The sequence below is a fragment of the Tasmannia lanceolata genome, unplaced genomic scaffold (assembly GCF_043159265.1).
Source record: "Tasmannia lanceolata isolate RefF3 unplaced genomic scaffold, GAP_Taslan_0.1 ptg000175c, whole genome shotgun sequence".
NCBI lineage: Eukaryota > Viridiplantae > Streptophyta > Magnoliopsida > Canellales > Winteraceae > Tasmannia > Tasmannia lanceolata.
The window spans coordinates 37,501-52,500 of NW_027518851.1; positions in this window are offsets into that span (position 1 = coordinate 37,501).

Below are 15,000 nucleotides of genomic sequence, written 5' to 3' on the forward strand. Positions count from 1 at the left end.
AGCCATCATCCGCGTTGCCATGGCTCGCTTGGCCTTGGCTTGCCAGGCCCCGACACGAGCAATCGCGCATTTTCTTTGCAACCGACCATCAATGCCGCCCAACGGGGCCAGCACGAGCAGTCATCCGCGGTCCCCTGGCCCTGCGCACGTTTGTCTTTGAAACCGAGCATCAATGCCACAGAAAGTGCCGGGGCGCCAGCTGGAGCCATCATCCGACGTGCCATGGCTCTGGTCCCATGGTCTTCGCAACCGAGCATTCGTGACACCCGCGGGGCCAGGACACCAACCCTTCCGACACGAGCATTCGCGCATGTTCTTTGGCCACACAACGGCGCCAGCACGAGCAAAATCATCCGCGGTGTGGTGGCCTTGCACGGCCTTTTGTCTTTGGAACCAACCATCAGTGCCACGGGAAGTGCCGGAGTCCCGGCATCCGCGGTGCCAAGTCATTGCGCCCTTGGTCTCTGCAGCGGGGCATGCCGGGCACTCCCAACCATTGCAAGCAAGCAAGCAAGCAAGAAAGAAAGTAAGTAAGTAAGTAAGTATTACATATAGGGGCGGGACATGCGGGGAGATCTGCGAAACGTGCATTACGGGGCACACGCGTACCTACCGGGGCATACCGACCCCTATTGGGGCACACGTGTGCATATCGGGGCATACCGGGCCTATCGGGGCACACGCGTACATACCGGGGCATACCGAGCCCTACTGGGGCACACGTGCGCATATCGGGGCGTACCAAGCCTATCGGGGCATACGCATGTATCCCAAGGCATACCGAGTCTATCCGGGCATACGCGTTCATACCGGGGCGTAACGGGCCTATCGGGGCATACTTGGGCATATCCGGGCAAAAAATGCCCAAAACTTGCGCAACCTTGGCAACCGTGGTCCATTCCTCTCTATATGCCTAGCCTTGCCAACCGTGGTCCATTCCTCACTATATGCCATGGCCTTGTGCCCATGGTCTTCCCAAGACAGCGTCCAAGGCCCCCGGAAGGCCAAGGGAGCCCAACCCAGCAATGCCCTGCTATGGCAAGCCAAGGCCAAGCATTCCGGTGCCTATCCGGGCAAAAATGCAATTCCTCTCTATATGCCTAGCCTTGGCAACCGTGGTCCATTCCCCACCATATGCCATGGCCTTGTGCCCATGGTCTTCCCAAGACAGTGTCCAAGGCGCCCGGAAGGCCAAGGGAGCCCAACCCAGCAATGCCCTGCTTTGGCAAGCCAAGGCCAAGCATTCCGGTGCCTAACCTTGGCAACCGTGGTCCTTTCCTCACCATATGCCATGGCCTTGTGCCCATGGTCTTCGCAAGACATCGTCCAAGGCGCCCAAAAGGCCAAGGGAGCCCAACCCAGCAATGCCTTGCTAGGACAAGCCAAGGCCAAGCATTCCGGTGCCTATCCGGGCAAAAACGCCCAAAGCATGCCCATTCCTTAGCCTATCCAGGCAAAAACGCCCAAAATCTGCACATTCTAGTGCCTATCCGGGCAAAAACGCCCACCAGCATGCCACCCTCCTATAGGGTTTGCGCAACCAACCAGCCTAACCACCAGTGGCAACCAAAGGTGCTGTTAGCGACGACTTCTGAAGACGCAACGAGACGCGACGTGTTTGCGCCCAGACGCGACGAGACGATGCGGGATCTGCGCCCAAGAATGCCTAGACCCGTCGACTTGATGCGGGATCAGCTCGCCCAAGCATGCCTAGTGTGCAAGGCCTGTGTGCAAGGCTAGTGTCCAAGGCTAGTGTGCAAGGCTCATGTGGAACGCTAGTGCGCAAGGCTAGTGCCCAAGGCTTGTGTGCCAGGCCCGTGTGCAAGGCTAGTGTCCAGGGCTTGTGTGCATTGCTTGAGTGCAAGGCTTGTGTGCATTGCTCGAGTGCATGGCTTGTGTGCAAGGGTTGTGCGCAAGGCTAGTGTGCGGGGCTTGTGCGCATGGCTAATGTGCACGGCTTGTGTGCATGGCTACCGTGCAAGGCTAGTTTGCATGGCTAGGGTGCAAGGCTCGCATGCGAGGCTAGTGTGCAAGGCTGCGTGCAAGGGAAGCGTGCAGGGCGAGTGTGCGAGGCCACTGTGCACGGCGCCAGCACTAGCGAGCCATCATCCGCGTTGCCATGGCTCGCTTGGCCTTGGCTTGCCAGGCCCCGACACGAGCAATCGCGCATTTTCTTTGCAACCGACCATCAATGCCGCCCAACGGGGCCAGCACGAGCAGTCATCCGCGGTCCCCTGGCCCTGCGCACGTTTGTCTTTGAAACCGAGCATCAATGCCACAGAAAGTGCCGGGGCGCCAGCTGGAGCCATCATCCGACGTGCCATGGCTCGCTTGGCCTTGGCTTGCCGGGCCCCGACACGAGCAATCGCGCATTTTCTTTGCAACCGACCATCAATGCTGCCCAACGGGGCCAGCACGAGCAGTCATCCGCGGTCCCCTGGCCCTGCGCACGTTTGTCTTTGAAACCGAGCATCAATGCCACAGAAAGTGCCGGGGCGCCAGCTGGAGCCATCATCCGACGTGCCATGGCTCTGGTCCCATGGTCTTCGCAACCGAGCATTCGTGACACCCGCGGGGCCAGGACACCAACCCTTCCGACACGAGCATTCGCGCATGTTCTTTGGCCACACAACGGCGCCAGCACGAGCAAAATCATCCGCGGTGCGGTGGCCTTGCACGGCCTTTTGTCTTTGGAACCAACCATCAGTGCCACGGGAAGTGCCGGAGTCCCGGCATCCGCGGTGCCAAGTCATTGCGCCCTTGGTCTCTGCAGCGGGGCATGCCGGGCACTCCCAACCATTGCAAGCAAGCAAGCAAGCAAGAAAGAAAGTAAGTAAGTAAGTAAGTATTACATATAGGGGCGGGACATGCGGGGAGATTTGCGAAACGTGCATTACGGGGCACACGCGTACCTACCGGGGCATACCGACCCCTATTGGGGCACACGTGTGCATATCGGGGCATACCGGGCCTATCGGGGCACACGCGTACATACCGGGGCATACCGAGCCCTACTGGGGCACACGTGCGCATATCGGGGCATACGCATGTATCCCAAGGCATACCGAGTCTATCCGGGCATACGCGTTCATACCGGGGCGTAACGGGCCTATCGGGGCATACTTGGGCATATCCGGGCAAAAAATGCCCAAAACTTGCGCAACCTTGGCAACCGTGGTCCATTCCTCTCTATATGCCTAGCCTTGCCAACTGTGGTCCATTCCTCACTATATGCCATGGCCTTGTGCCCATGGTCTTCCCAAGACAGCGTCCAAGGCCCCCGGAAGGCCAAGGGAGCCCAACCCAGCAATGCCCTGCTATGGCAAGCCAAGGCCAAGCATTCCGGTGCCTATCCGGGCAAAAATGCAATTCCTCTCTATATGCCTAGCCTTGGCAACCGTGGTCCATTCCCCACCATATGCCATGGCCTTGTGCCCATGGTCTTCCCAAGACAGTGTCCAAGGCGCCCGGAAGGCCAAGGGAGCCCAACCCAGCAATGCCCTGCTTTGGCAAGCCAAGGCCAAGCATTCCGGTGCCTAACCTTGGCAACCGTGGTCCTTTCCTCACCATATGCCATGGCCTTGTGCCCATGGTCTTCGCAAGACATCGTCCAAGGCGCCCAAAAGGCCAAGGGAGCCCAACCCAGCAATGCCTTGCTAGGACAAGCCAAGGCCAAGCATTCCGGTGCCTATCCGGGCAAAAACGCCCAAAGCATGCCCATTCCTTAGCCTATCCAGGCAAAAACGCCCAAAATCTGCACATTCTAGTGCCTATCCGGGCAAAAACGCCCACCAGCATGCCACCCTCCTATAGGGTTTGCGCAACCAACCAGCCTAACCACCAGTGGCAACCAAAGGTGCTGTTAGCGACGACTTCTGAAGACGCAACGAGACGCGACGTGTTTGCGCCCAGACGCGACGAGACGATGCGGGATCTGCGCCCAAGAATGCCTAGACCCGTCGACTTGATGCGGGATCAGCTCGCCCAAGCATGCCTAGTGTGCAAGGCCTGTGTGCAAGGCTAGTGTCCAAGGCTAGTGTGCAAGGCTCATGTGGAACGCTAGTGCGCAAGGCTAGTGCCCAAGGCTTGTGTGCCAGGCCCGTGTGCAAGGCTAGTGTCCAGGGCTTGTGTGCATTGCTTGAGTGCAAGGCTTGTGTGCATTGCTCGAGTGCATGGCTTGTGTGCAAGGGTTGTGCGCAAGGCTAGTGTGCGGGGCTTGTGCGCATGGCTAATGTGCACGGCTTGTGTGCATGGCTACCGTGCAAGGCTAGTTTGCATGGCTAGGGTGCAAGGCTCGCATGCGAGGCTAGTGTGCAAGGCTGCGTGCAAGGGAAGCGTGCAGGGCGAGTGTGCGAGGCCACTGTGCACGGCGCCAGCACTAGCGAGCCATCATCCGCGTTGCCATGGCTCGCTTGGCCTTGGCTTGCCAGGCCCCGACACGAGCAATCGCGCATTTTCTTTGCAACCGACCATCAATGCCGCCCAACGGGGCCATCACGAGCAGTCATCCGCGGTCCCCTGGCCCTGCGCACGTTTGTCTTTGAAACCGAGCATCAATGCCACAGAAAGTGCCGGGGCGCCAGCTGGAGCCATCATCCGACGTGCCATGGCTCTGGTCCCATGGTCTTCGCAACCGAGCATTCGTGACACCCGCGGGGCCAGGACACCAACCCTTCCGACACGAGCATTCGCGCATGTTCTTTGGCCACACAACGGCGCCAGCACGAGCAAAATCATCCGCGGTGCGGTGGCCTTGCACGGCCTTTTGTCTTTGGAACCAACCATCAGTGCCACGGGAAGTGCCGGAGTCCCGGCATCCGCGGTGCCAAGTCATTGCGCCCTTGGTCTCTGCAGCGGGGCATGCCGGGCACTCCCAACCATTGCAAGCAAGCAAGCAAGCAAGAAAGAAAGTAAGTAAGTAAGTAAGTATTACATATAGGGGCGGGACATGCGGGGAGATCTGCGAAACGTGCATTACGGGGCACACGCGTACCTACCGGGGCATACCGACCCCTATTGGGGCACACGTGTGCATATCGGGGCATACCGGGCCTATCGGGGCACACGCGTACATACCGGGGCATACCGAGCCCTACTGGGGCACACGTGCGCATATCGGGGCATACGCATGTATCCCAAGGCATACCGAGTCTATCCGGGCATACGCGTTCATACCGGGGCGTAACGGGCCTATCGGGGCATACTTGGGCATATCCGGGCAAAAAATGCCCAAAACTTGCGCAACCTTGGCAACCGTGGTCCATTCCTCTCTATATGCCTAGCCTTGCCAACCGTGGTCCATTCCTCACTATATGCCATGGCCTTGTGCCCATGGTCTTCCCAAGACAGCGTCCAAGGCCCCCGGAAGGCCAAGGGAGCCCAACCCAGCAATGCCCTGCTATGGCAAGCCAAGGCCAAGCATTCCGGTGCCTATCCGGGCAAAAATGCAATTCCTCTCTATATGCCTAGCCTTGGCAACCGTGGTCCATTCCCCACCATATGCCATGGCCTTGTGCCCATGGTCTTCCCAAGACAGTGTCCAAGGCGCCCGGAAGGCCAAGGGAGCCCAACCCAGCAATGCCCTGCTTTGGCAAGCCAAGGCCAAGCATTCCGGTGCCTAACCTTGGCAACCGTGGTCCTTTCCTCACCATATGCCATGGCCTTGTGCCCATGGTCTTCGCAAGACATCGTCCAAGGCGCCCAAAAGGCCAAGGGAGCCCAACCCAGCAATGCCTTGCTAGGACAAGCCAAGGCCAAGCATTCCGGTGCCTATCCGGGCAAAAACGCCCAAAGCATGCCCATTCCTTAGCCTATCCAGGCAAAAACGCCCAAAATCTGCACATTCTAGTGCCTATCCGGGCAAAAACGCCCACCAGCATGCCACCCTCCTATAGGGTTTGCGCAACCAACCAGCCTAACCACCAGTGGCAACCAAAGGTGCTGTTAGCGACGACTTCTGAAGACGCAACGAGACGCGACGTGTTTGCGCCCAGACGCGACGAGACGATGCGGGATCTGCGCCCAAGAATGCCTAGACCCGTCGACTTGATGCGGGATCAGCTCGCCCAAGCATGCCTAGTGTGCAAGGCCTGTGTGCAAGGCTAGTGTCCAAGGCTAGTGTGCAAGGCTCATGTGGAACGCTAGTGCGCAAGGCTAGTGCCCAAGGCTTGTGTGCCAGGCCCGTGTGCAAGGCTAGTGTCCAGGGCTTGTGTGCATTGCTTGAGTGCAAGGCTTGTGTGCATTGCTCGAGTGCATGGCTTGTGTGCAAGGGTTGTGCGCAAGGCTAGTGTGCGGGGCTTGTGCGCATGGCTAATGTGCACGGCTTGTGTGCATGGCTACCGTGCAAGGCTAGTTTGCATGGCTAGGGTGCAAGGCTCGCATGCGAGGCTAGTGTGCAAGGCTGCGTGCAAGGGAAGCGTGCAGGGCGAGTGTGCGAGGCCACTGTGCACGGCGCCAGCACTAGCGAGCCATCATCCGCGTTGCCATGGCTCGCTTGGCCTTGGCTTGCCAGGCCCCGACACGAGCAATCGCGCATTTTCTTTGCAACCGACCATCAATGCCGCCCAACGGGGCCAGCACGAGCAGTCATCCGCGGTCCCCTGGCCCTGCGCACGTTTGTCTTTGAAACCGAGCATCAATGCCACAGAAAGTGCCGGGGCGCCAGCTGGAGCCATCATCCGACGTGCCATGGCTCGCTTGGCCTTGGCTTGCCGGGCCCCGACACGAGCAATCGCGCATTTTCTTTGCAACCGACCATCAATGCTGCCCAACGGGGCCAGCACGAGCAGTCATCCGCGGTCCCCTGGCCCTGCGCACGTTTGTCTTTGAAACCGAGCATCAATGCCACAGAAAGTGCCGGGGCGCCAGCTGGAGCCATCATCCGACGTGCCATGGCTCTGGTCCCATGGTCTTCGCAACCGAGCATTCGTGACACCCGCGGGGCCAGGACACCAACCCTTCCGACACGAGCATTCGCGCATGTTCTTTGGCCACACAACGGCGCCAGCACGAGCAAAATCATCCGCGGTGCGGTGGCCTTGCACGGCCTTTTGTCTTTGGAACCAACCATCAGTGCCACGGGAAGTGCCGGAGTCCCGGCATCCGCGGTGCCAAGTCATTGCGCCCTTGGTCTCTGCAGCGGGGCATGCCGGGCACTCCCAACCATTGCAAGCAAGCAAGCAAGCAAGAAAGAAAGTAAGTAAGTAAGTAAGTATTACATATAGGGGCGGGACATGCGGGGAGATCTGCGAAACGTGCATTACGGGGCACACGCGTACCTACCGGGGCATACCGACCCCTATTGGGGCACACGTGTGCATATCGGGGCATACCGGGCCTATCGGGGCACACGCGTACATACCGGGGCATACCGAGCCCTACTGGGGCACACGTGCGCATATCGGGGCATACGCATGTATCCCAAGGCATACCGAGTCTATCCGGGCATACGCGTTCATACCGGGGCGTAACGGGCCTATCGGGGCATACTTGGGCATATCCGGGCAAAAAATGCCCAAAACTTGCGCAACCTTGGCAACCGTGGTCCATTCCTCTCTATATGCCTAGCCTTGCCAACTGTGGTCCATTCCTCACTATATGCCATGGCCTTGTGCCCATGGTCTTCCCAAGACAGCGTCCAAGGCCCCCGGAAGGCCAAGGGAGCCCAACCCAGCAATGCCCTGCTATGGCAAGCCAAGGCCAAGCATTCCGGTGCCTATCCGGGCAAAAATGCAATTCCTCTCTATATGCCTAGCCTTGGCAACCGTGGTCCATTCCCCACCATATGCCATGGCCTTGTGCCCATGGTCTTCCCAAGACAGTGTCCAAGGCGCCCGGAAGGCCAAGGGAGCCCAACCCAGCAATGCCCTGCTTTGGCAAGCCAAGGCCAAGCATTCCGGTGCCTAACCTTGGCAACCGTGGTCCTTTCCTCACCATATGCCATGGCCTTGTGCCCATGGTCTTCGCAAGACATCGTCCAAGGCGCCCAAAAGGCCAAGGGAGCCCAACCCAGCAATGCCTTGCTAGGACAAGCCAAGGCCAAGCATTCCGGTGCCTATCCGGGCAAAAACGCCCAAAGCATGCCCATTCCTTAGCCTATCCAGGCAAAAACGCCCAAAATCTGCACATTCTAGTGCCTCTCCGGGCAAAAACGCCCACCAGCATGCCACCCTCCTATAGGGTTTGCGCAACCAACCAGCCTAACCACCAGTGGCAACCAAAGGTGCTGTTAGCGACGACTTCTGAAGACGCAACGAGACGCGACGTGTTTGCGCCCAGACGCGACGAGACGATGCGGGATCTGCGCCCAAGAATGCCTAGACCCGTCGACTTGATGCGGGATCAGCTCGCCCAAGCATGCCTAGTGTGCAAGGCCTGTGTGCAAGGCTAGTGTCCAAGGCTAGTGTGCAAGGCTCATGTGGAACGCTAGTGCGCAAGGCTAGTGCCCAAGGCTTGTGTGCCAGGCCCGTGTGCAAGGCTAGTGTCCAGGGCTTGTGTGCATTGCTTGAGTGCAAGGCTTGTGTGCATTGCTCGAGTGCATGGCTTGTGTGCAAGGGTTGTGCGCAAGGCTAGTGTGCGGGGCTTGTGCGCATGGCTAATGTGCACGGCTTGTGTGCATGGCTACCGTGCAAGGCTAGTTTGCATGGCTAGGGTGCAAGGCTCGCATGCGAGGCTAGTGTGCAAGGCTGCGTGCAAGGGAAGCGTGCAGGGCGAGTGTGCGAGGCCACTGTGCACGGCGCCAGCACTAGCGAGCCATCATCCGCGTTGCCATGGCTCGCTTGGCCTTGGCTTGCCAGGCCCCGACACGAGCAATCGCGCATTTTCTTTGCAACCGACCATCAATGCCGCCCAACGGGGCCAGCACGAGCAGTCATCCGCGGTCCCCTGGCCCTGCGCACGTTTGTCTTTGAAACCGAGCATCAATGCCACAGAAAGTGCCGGGGCGCCAGCTGGAGCCATCATCCGACGTGCCATGGCTCGCTTGGCCTTGGCTTGCCGGGCCCCGACACGAGCAATCGCGCATTTTCTTTGCAACCGACCATCAATGCCGCCCAACGGGGCCAGCACGAGCAGTCATCCGCGGTCCCCTGGCACTGCGCACGTTTGTCTTTGAAACCGAGCATCAATGCCACAGAAAGTGCCGGGGCGCCAGCTGGAGCCATCATCCGACGTGCCATGGCTCTGGTCCCATGGTCTTCGCAACCGAGCATTCGTGACACCCGCGGGGCCAGGACACCAACCCTTCCGACACGAGCATTCGCGCATGTTCTTTGGCCACACAACGGCGCCAGCACGAGCAAAATCATCCGCGGTGCGGTGGCCTTGCACGGCCTTTTGTCTTTGGAACCAACCATCAGTGCCACGGGAAGTGCCGGAGTCCCGGCATCCGCGGTGCCAAGTCATTGCGCCCTTGGTCTCTGCAGCGGGGCATGCCGGGCACTCCCAACCATTGCAAGCAAGCAAGCAAGCAAGAAAGAAAGTAAGTAAGTAAGTAAGTATTACATATAGGGGCGGGACATGCGGGGAGATCTGCGAAACGTGCATTACGGGGCACACGCGTACCTACCGGGGCATACCGACCCCTATTGGGGCACACGTGTGCATATCGGGGCATACCGGGCCTATCGGGGCACACGCGTACATACCGGGGCATACCGAGCCCTACTGGGGCACACGTGCGCATATCGGGGCATACGCATGTATCCCAAGGCATACCGAGTCTATCCGGGCATACGCGTTCATACCGGGGCGTAACGGGCCTATCGGGGCATACTTGGGCATATCCGGGCAAAAAATGCCCAAAACTTGCGCAACCTTGGCAACCGTGGTCCATTCCTCTCTATATGCCTAGCCTTGCCAACCGTGGTCCATTCCTCACTATATGCCATGGCCTTGTGCCCATGGTCTTCCCAAGACAGCGTCCAAGGCCCCCGGAAGGCCAAGGGAGCCCAACCCAGCAATGCCCTGCTATGGCAAGCCAAGGCCAAGCATTCCGGTGCCTATCCGGGCAAAAATGCAATTCCTCTCTATATGCCTAGCCTTGGCAACCGTGGTCCATTCCCCACCATATGCCATGGCCTTGTGCCCATGGTCTTCCCAAGACAGTGTCCAAGGCGCCCGGAAGGCCAAGGGAGCCCAACCCAGCAATGCCCTGCTTTGGCAAGCCAAGGCCAAGCATTCCGGTGCCTAACCTTGGCAACCGTGGTCCTTTCCTCACCATATGCCATGGCCTTGTGCCCATGGTCTTCGCAAGACATCGTCCAAGGCGCCCAAAAGGCCAAGGGAGCCCAACCCAGCAATGCCTTGCTAGGACAAGCCAAGGCCAAGCATTCCGGTGCCTATCCGGGCAAAAACGCCCAAAGCATGCCCATTCCTTAGCCTATCCAGGCAAAAACGCCCAAAATCTGCACATTCTAGTGCCTATCCGGGCAAAAACGCCCACCAGCATGCCACCCTCCTATAGGGTTTGCGCAACCAACCAGCCTAACCACCAGTGGCAACCAAAGGTGCTGTTAGCGACGACTTCTGAAGACGCAACGAGACGCGACGTGTTTGCGCCCAGACGCGACGAGACGATGCGGGATCTGCGCCCAAGAATGCCTAGACCCGTCGACTTGATGCGGGATCAGCTCGCCCAAGCATGCCTAGTGTGCAAGGCCTGTGTGCAAGGCTAGTGTCCAAGGCTAGTGTGCAAGGCTCATGTGGAACGCTAGTGCGCAAGGCTAGTGCCCAAGGCTTGTGTGCCAGGCCCGTGTGCAAGGCTAGTGTCCAGGGCTTGTGTGCATTGCTTGAGTGCAAGGCTTGTGTGCATTGCTCGAGTGCATGGCTTGTGTGCAAGGGTTGTGCGCAAGGCTAGTGTGCGGGGCTTGTGCGCATGGCTAATGTGCACGGCTTGTGTGCACGGCTACCGTGCAAGGCTAGTTTGCATGGCTAGGGTGCAAGGCTCGCATGCGAGGCTAGTGTGCAAGGCTGCGTGCAAGGGAAGCGTGCAGGGCGAGTGTGCGAGGCCACTGTGCACGGCGCCAGCACTAGCGAGCCATCATCCGCGTTGCCATGGCTCGCTTGGCCTTGGCTTGCCAGGCCCCGACACGAGCAATCGCGCATTTTCTTTGCAACCGACCATCAATGCCGCCCAACGGGGCCAGCACGAGCAGTCATCCGCGGTCCCCTGGCCCTGCGCACGTTTGTCTTTGAAACCGAGCATCAATGCCACAGAAAGTGCCGGGGCGCCAGCTGGAGCCATCATCCGACGTGCCATGGCTCGCTTGGCCTTGGCTTGCCGGGCCCCGACACGAGCAATCGCGCATTTTCTTTGCAACCGACCATCAATGCTGCCCAACGGGGCCAGCACGAGCAGTCATCCGCGGTCCCCTGGCCCTGCGCACGTTTGTCTTTGAAACCGAGCATCAATGCCACAGAAAGTGCCGGGGCGCCAGCTGGAGCCATCATCCGACGTGCCATGGCTCTGGTCCCATGGTCTTCGCAACCGAGCATTCGTGACACCCGCGGGGCCAGGACACCAACCCTTCCGACACGAGCATTCGCGCATGTTCTTTGGCCACACAACGGCGCCAGCACGAGCAAAATCATCCGCGGTGCGGTGGCCTTGCACGGCCTTTTGTCTTTGGAACCAACCATCAGTGCCACGGGAAGTGCCGGAGTCCCGGCATCCGCGGTGCCAAGTCATTGCGCCCTTGGTCTCTGCAGCGGGGCATGCCGGGCACTCCCAACCATTGCAAGCAAGCAAGCAAGCAAGAAAGAAAGTAAGTAAGTAAGTAAGTATTACATATAGGGGCGGGACATGCGGGGAGATCTGCGAAACGTGCATTACGGGGCACACGCGTACCTACCGGGGCATACCGACCCCTATTGGGGCACACGTGTGCATATCGGGGCATACCGGGCCTATCGGGGCACACGCGTACATACCGGGGCATACCGAGCCCTACTGGGGCACACGTGCGCATATCGGGGCGTACCAAGCCTATCGGGGCATACGCATGTATCCCAAGGCATACCGAGTCTATCCGGGCATACGCGTTCATACCGGGGCGTAACGGGCCTATCGGGGCATACTTGGGCATATCCGGGCAAAAAATGCCCAAAACTTGCGCAACCTTGGCAACCGTGGTCCATTCCTCTCTATATGCCTAGCCTTGCCAACCGTGGTCCATTCCTCACTATATGCCATGGCCTTGTGCCCATGGTCTTCCCAAGACAGCGTCCAAGGCCCCCGGAAGGCCAAGGGAGCCCAACCCAGCAATGCCCTGCTATGGCAAGCCAAGGCCAAGCATTCCGGTGCCTATCCGGGCAAAAATGCAATTCCTCTCTATATGCCTAGCCTTGGCAACCGTGGTCCATTCCCCACCATATGCCATGGCCTTGTGCCCATGGTCTTCCCAAGACAGTGTCCAAGGCGCCCGGAAGGCCAAGGGAGCCCAACCCAGCAATGCCCTGCTTTGGCAAGCCAAGGCCAAGCATTCCGGTGCCTAACCTTGGCAACCGTGGTCCTTTCCTCACCATATGCCATGGCCTTGTGCCCATGGTCTTCGCAAGACATCGTCCAAGGCGCCCAAAAGGCCAAGGGAGCCCAACCCAGCAATGCCTTGCTAGGACAAGCCAAGGCCAAGCATTCCGGTGCCTATCCGGGCAAAAACGCCCAAAGCATGCCCATTCCTTAGCCTATCCAGGCAAAAACGCCCAAAATCTGCACATTCTAGTGCCTATCCGGGCAAAAACGCCCACCAGCATGCCACCCTCCTATAGGGTTTGCGCAACCAACCAGCCTAACCACCAGTGGCAACCAAAGGTGCTGTTAGCGACGACTTCTGAAGACGCAACGAGACGCGACGTGTTTGCGCCCAGACGCGACGAGACGATGCGGGATCTGCGCCCAAGAATGCCTAGACCCGTCGACTTGATGCGGGATCAGCTCGCCCAAGCATGCCTAGTGTGCAAGGCCTGTGTGCAAGGCTAGTGTCCAAGGCTAGTGTGCAAGGCTCATGTGGAACGCTAGTGCGCAAGGCTAGTGCCCAAGGCTTGTGTGCCAGGCCCGTGTGCAAGGCTAGTGTCCAGGGCTTGTGTGCATTGCTTGAGTGCAAGGCTTGTGTGCATTGCTCGAGTGCATGGCTTGTGTGCAAGGGTTGTGCGCAAGGCTAGTGTGCGGGGCTTGTGCGCATGGCTAATGTGCACGGCTTGTGTGCATGGCTACCGTGCAAGGCTAGTTTGCATGGCTAGGGTGCAAGGCTCGCATGCGAGGCTAGTGTGCAAGGCTGCGTGCAAGGGAAGCGTGCAGGGCGAGTGTGCGAGGCCACTGTGCACGGCGCCAGCACTAGCGAGCCATCATCCGCGTTGCCATGGCTCGCTTGGCCTTGGCTTGCCAGGCCCCGACACGAGCAATCGCGCATTTTCTTTGCAACCGACCATCAATGCCGCCCAACGGGGCCAGCACGAGCAGTCATCCGCGGTCCCCTGGCCCTGCGCACGTTTGTCTTTGAAACCGAGCATCAATGCCACAGAAAGTGCCGGGGCGCCAGCTGGAGCCATCATCCGACGTGCCATGGCTCGCTTGGCCTTGGCTTGCCGGGCCCCGACACGAGCAATCGCGCATTTTCTTTGCAACCGACCATCAATGCCGCCCAACGGGGCCAGCACGAGCAGTCATCCGCGGTCCCCTGGCACTGCGCACGTTTGTCTTTGAAACCGAGCATCAATGCCACAGAAAGTGCCGGGGCGCCAGCTGGAGCCATCATCCGACGTGCCATGGCTCTGGTCCCATGGTCTTCGCAACCGAGCATTCGTGACACCCGCGGGGCCAGGACACCAACCCTTCCGACACGAGCATTCGCGCATGTTCTTTGGCCACACAACGGCGCCAGCACGAGCAAAATCATCCGCGGTGCGGTGGCCTTGCACGGCCTTTTGTCTTTGGAACCAACCATCAGTGCCACGGGAAGTGCCGGAGTCCCGGCATCCGCGGTGCCAAGTCATTGCGCCCTTGGTCTCTGCAGCGGGGCATGCCGGGCACTCCCAACCATTGCAAGCAAGCAAGCAAGCAAGAAAGAAAGAAAGTAAGTAAGTAAGTATTACATATAGGGGCGGGACATGCGGGGAGATCTGCGAAACGTGCATTACGGGGCACACGCGTACCTACCGGGGCATACCGACCCCTATTGGGGCACACGTGTGCATATCGGGGCATACCGGGCCTATCGGGGCACACGCGTACATACCGGGGCATACCGAGCCCTACTGGGGCACACGTGCGCATATCGGGGCGTACCAAGCCTATCGGGGCATACGCATGTATCCCAAGGCATACCGAGTCTATCCGGGCATACGCGTTCATACCGGGGCGTAACGGGCCTATCGGGGCATACTTGGGCATATCCGGGCAAAAAATGCCCAAAACTTGCGCAACCTTGGCAACCGTGGTCCATTCCTCTCTATATGCCTAGCCTTGCCAACCGTGGTCCATTCCTCACTATATGCCATGGCCTTGTGCCCATGGTCTTCCCAAGACAGCGTCCAAGGCCCCCGGAAGGCCAAGGGAGCCCAACCCAGCAATGCCCTGCTATGGCAAGCCAAGGCCAAGCATTCCGGTGCCTATCCGGGCAAAAATGCGATTCCTCTCTATATGCCTAGCCTTGGCAACCGTGGTCCATTCCCCACCATATGCCATGGCCTTGTGCCCATGGTCTTCCCAAGACAGTGTCCAAGGCGCCCGGAAGGCCAAGGGAGCCCAACCCAGCAATGCCCTGCTTTGGCAAGCCAAGGCCAAGCATTCCGGTGCCTAACCTTGGCAACCGTGGTCCTTTCCTCACCATATGCCATGGCCTTGTGCCCATGGTCTTCGCAAGACATCGTCCAAGGCGCCCAAAAGGCCAAGGGAGCCCAACCCAGCAATGCCCTGCTAGGGCAAGCCAAGGCCAAGCATTCCGGTGCCTAACCTTGGCAACCGTGGTCCTTTCCTCACCATATGCCATGGCCTTGTGCCCATGG